Raw genomic sequence first — 4,336 nt, 5'->3', positions numbered from 1 at the left:
CTCGGCCGGCCAGGTGTGGGTTCTCTCGCGTCCTCTTGTTGGGGTTTCTGTTGCTGATCCGCTGCCCCGGTGGTGGGGGGTGGGGGGGAGGGGGAGCTTGATAAGACATAAGCATGATCAAGAAGTGCGATTAAGAAATGGCATGTGCAGTATGTTACTGCATCGCTAGGTTAACGTTGCTAATTCCGGAGCACTGCATGATGTTAACGGCCCTCCCCATCCCTTAGACTTGTTGCAGGAAAGGGTAGAATGCATAGGGTAATTAAGATGGCGGAATCATATTTAGAAACATCTTGGTAAAGGCGAAGCGGTTGGGCCTGCGTTGTGATGCATAGTCAATTAAAGAGAGTTGCAGAATGCTTATTATTGATCATTGTAGCTCCCATGAATAAAATGCAAATTTTGATGTGGTTGGTCGTGCTCTCAGCCATGAAGTCATTACATGCTGCTTGTTTTTGTACATACAGTTGCCTACATATCTTTCACGACTTCATGAACAGAGTGCCTTACTGAGAGCACACCTTCCGTCACTGAGTCGTCACTTCCATGGATGCTAATGCGTGCAAAAATTTAAGATATTTTATTGGACCATTATTTTGAGTATTCAGCTTTGCCTAACCTGTGTGATATTCTTTTTGTAAGTGCACTTCCACGCCGTCGCTGTGAACGAAATGCTCGTGTTTTCGACTTGAAAAGATATCGACTTATTGTGCTGTATTGTTCTCGTTTCGACATGCACGAAAGGCAAGTAATTAAAACACGATTTCAGAATATTTAATTACAGCCAAGAATCTCAAACGTGCCTGAATGTTATTGTCTGAATCCGGTTTGGCGAATAATTGAAATATCAGCCTTCTTTGCTCGAAATTTTAAGCATACGGTGAGTGGCAAGAATGTTCAAAAACAGATGTTCGGGGAAATCTTAGAAGAGACAAATGACGAACTACGCAGATAATTCCTCGTAACAAATACTTACTAGTATCAGTGATGTAAACAATGTCTTATGATCTTACCTTTTTTCCCTCCTCAAATTAAATCATATAACTTCACATACCTTCTTATTCGCACTTCATACCGGTGAGAATAATACGTATTGTTAATAAATATGGATGTATATACGAGTGTGACTGATAAGAGCTTGTTGCCAGGATAGGGCTCAAGGACAGGGAGGCGGGCGGAGGTTCGAGACAAATACTGGACTTTGTGAGTTTGTTTTTAATGGAAGATGGTTCTTGGACGTACGCATTTCAGGATATTCCAATAACATGACTGCTATTATTGTCATGTGTTAATATTTACGTTAAGATACTGGTGTTTATACTCGTGTCAGTTGCTGTACGCGTGTGTTTATCGAATCGCCAACAATAACAGTCTAAAACTTCATTGCAATACTTTCGAAAATGGTTGCCATTGCTTTTCCCATGATCCGTAGTGCCTTTTTAAGCGTTGCTCAAGTTGAGGTGTCGTATCCTAGGGATTATTACAGATATTGAAAGGATAATCTCCGTTGGTTATCAAGGTCAGTGCCATCAGTTGCTCACTATCAGTTGCACCATTAGTTATTATTATCTTCATCATCAGCCTCTTAAGCAAACAGCCATCCAAAACATCCATTATCGCCACCGATATAAGTAGCCATAAATCTCACCACCACTGTCAGCACCGACAGCAGTGTTTGCACTTCAGATTCAACGTTAGTATTAACACGTGACCTTAAACAAAGCTAGATTTTTGCAGTATGACCATTATCACCATCTTTTATATCACTGCCGCCTATATCATCATCAGCACAGTTAAAATCAGCACCAACAGTAAACTCGAATTCCAGCTGCAACGTCAATATTGCAATTATCTGAAGTAACAATATCATTATCAGTAGTCACTGACCACTGCAACAGCAACAACAACAAACCTTCATTAATGCAACCCCAACCACGCTACGGCTTCACTGTATTTCTACAAAGACAACCGTATTCCACCTTTGTTTCGAATCCAGACCAGTGGTAGCGTCATAATCAAGCCATCATTATCAGCCGATAACTTAAAATAAGAAACACATGTAGGTCAGGGCTGCAAACTTTCAGGAGAATGAGGAAGGCAAGGTCAGTAGAGCATGCGAAAGGTACAAGCCAGCTGTTTCCTGGGACCCGGTGTTGGCAGCAATTATAACGAATTCGTGTCAATTTCTTACGCAACGGTTATTTGACTATAATTATCACGCACTTGAATCACGTTATACCGATATCATGCAGAATAACTGCTTTCAACTTCTGTGTTCTGAGATTCACCTTATTATAGGGGTGTATATAAAACCGGCCTTTATTCTTGTAAGTATGTTTAGTCATAGGCTTCATTTATGAATAAAATCTTTTGTTATTAGAGAGAATGACGGTATAGTTACGGTTAAAGGCCTCTAGTGGCCTCACAGTGGACAGAGATATTATTTGTACCATGTTTATAACGACCCATCCAATGTTCGCTTCTGTGACTGCTTTAGGTTACCCCCCCCCCCCGTGAAGCGAGAGTGCTGGCAAAATTTCTTCTGTTTCATTGTAGGGTGAATGGTGATCATACACCTTTTTTTCTTTCTTTTTTTACTAAACTTATTTCGCCACTGTCTAGTGTTATTAAGGCAACTGGTAATTGAAATTACTGTTTGTGTGTGACATTTGATATCGGAGAGATAAAAGATGACAATCTATGGGCGGTAGGTTAGCTGGCTTGTCACAGAAGTTCAGTTATCAGTGACAGGCATGGATGAAATTATCACTGACACGTGTAGGGCATGAGTTATCACAGCCCTTTCTCGTGGGGCGCGACCTTAATGGGTATGGTGGGAATAATCGAAATACGAAACTTTTTAGGAAGGGGCAGTTATCACCAGCATGTTTTGATATGGGCAGTAATACCTGGTGTATATTAGGTCAAGGACTCAATACAGAATATTTTTGTGCGTTGCACGTGCATGTTAAGGAGCGGTGATAATGCTTAAATATATATTTGATTCTTGAAATTTGAATAGAAGCAGACGAAAAATGTACAGATGGTTAGTTGGAAAATCAAGAAGGTTTAAGGTACGCACCTGTGTTCTTAAAACTACAACCTAGCCTGGCTGAGAAACCTCTTGCAGCTTAGGTATGTAAAACTACACCATGTAATTATATATTCAGCGATTACAGATACGCGCACGATGGTTGTAGGGGACTCAAGTATGATCATAATGGGCTTTAGCATACATGGGATTGGCTTAGGTACAACGCGGAAGGTTTTAAGATACAAACATATTAGATGGAGGAGGTTCTTTGCATTATGCAGATAGCAAGGTTCATTGTAACAGACGCCATAAAAATAAGCCGTTTCCATATACTTTATCTCCCGACCTTTACTTCTATTGCACGTTGCAGAAAGTTGCATACCTGAATTATGCAATTTTTGGGTGGGGGCATTTCTAAGGAGTGTTTGGGGAGGGGTTTTCACATAGGTTCATTACAGTTTGTTATTGGCCTGCCTTTCTCATATGCAAATGCCCACTGTTCCCTACGTAACCTCGGTATTAACTCTTATCCTTCCGACTCCTGTGAACAGCAAATGCTGTATAGCGTGGTCATAAACATCGTTTTTGCATTTAGCTCGGTAAGTAAGCCCGATGACTTGAGAGAGAAGAAAAATGAGTTGATCAGCCTTATTTTACTACCAGATCTGTACAGGCCAGCTGGATGTACCCTAGAATATTGGCAGTGGAAATGGTGTAAAGGCGTGCATAGAGAAATGTGTAAGGGCGGGTTGCGGGAGCCTTGAGATACGGTTTCAAGGAGGCTTTGCTGTGCAGAATATTCGGATTTCCGTTTCTCCTTGTTGTCTTCCTCCTCATCATGTCATCACAGCATTTGTGATAACGGTAACAGCATCGTAAAGAGTTGTTTTTATTATTATTATAGAAACGCTGAGGGCGAGTGATGTAGCGCTTTGCAGATAATTGCTTTTGGCGCATAATTTGCACTGCTGGAAGAAATTAACCCGGTTTGTTTATTTTTTTGCTGTGGCTCGCGGCGTTATTCCACACAGAGGAGACAAACTATTCGTCGGTGCGAGAGCGAAGGCTTCCGAGGCTTCCCGGGGCAGAGCTGGTCCGCCGCGAAGCAAAAACGAAGCGAGGAGAATAGATTTCCGATACTAACAATTTCTCCGCGTTTCCCAAGACTCGGATCGCGCCATGTCTGATCCGACGATGATGCGGTTGGCAAGTGACACGTCCTGGCCTTTCGCACTCAGGCCGACAGTGTGGTGCCCTTTGTAGACCGGAATGGGGGTGGAGAGCCTGCTTTCAGAGGGGTGA

At 42.1% G+C, this 4,336-nt stretch overlaps 1 protein-coding gene across 1 annotated transcript in view; it reads left to right on the top strand.

Annotated features, from left to right (window-relative positions):
- The window catches only part of LOC119585268 (antifreeze protein Maxi-like), a gene marked incomplete in the record, with an annotated part of 13,425 nt that overhangs the window by 889 nt on the left and 8,200 nt on the right, over positions 1–4,336 (top strand).

Source organism: Penaeus monodon, chromosome 19 (assembly GCF_015228065.2).
Source record: "Penaeus monodon isolate SGIC_2016 chromosome 19, NSTDA_Pmon_1, whole genome shotgun sequence".
Taxonomy (NCBI): domain Eukaryota; kingdom Metazoa; phylum Arthropoda; class Malacostraca; order Decapoda; family Penaeidae; genus Penaeus; species Penaeus monodon.
This window is presented reverse-complemented; position numbering and strand designations above follow the sequence as displayed.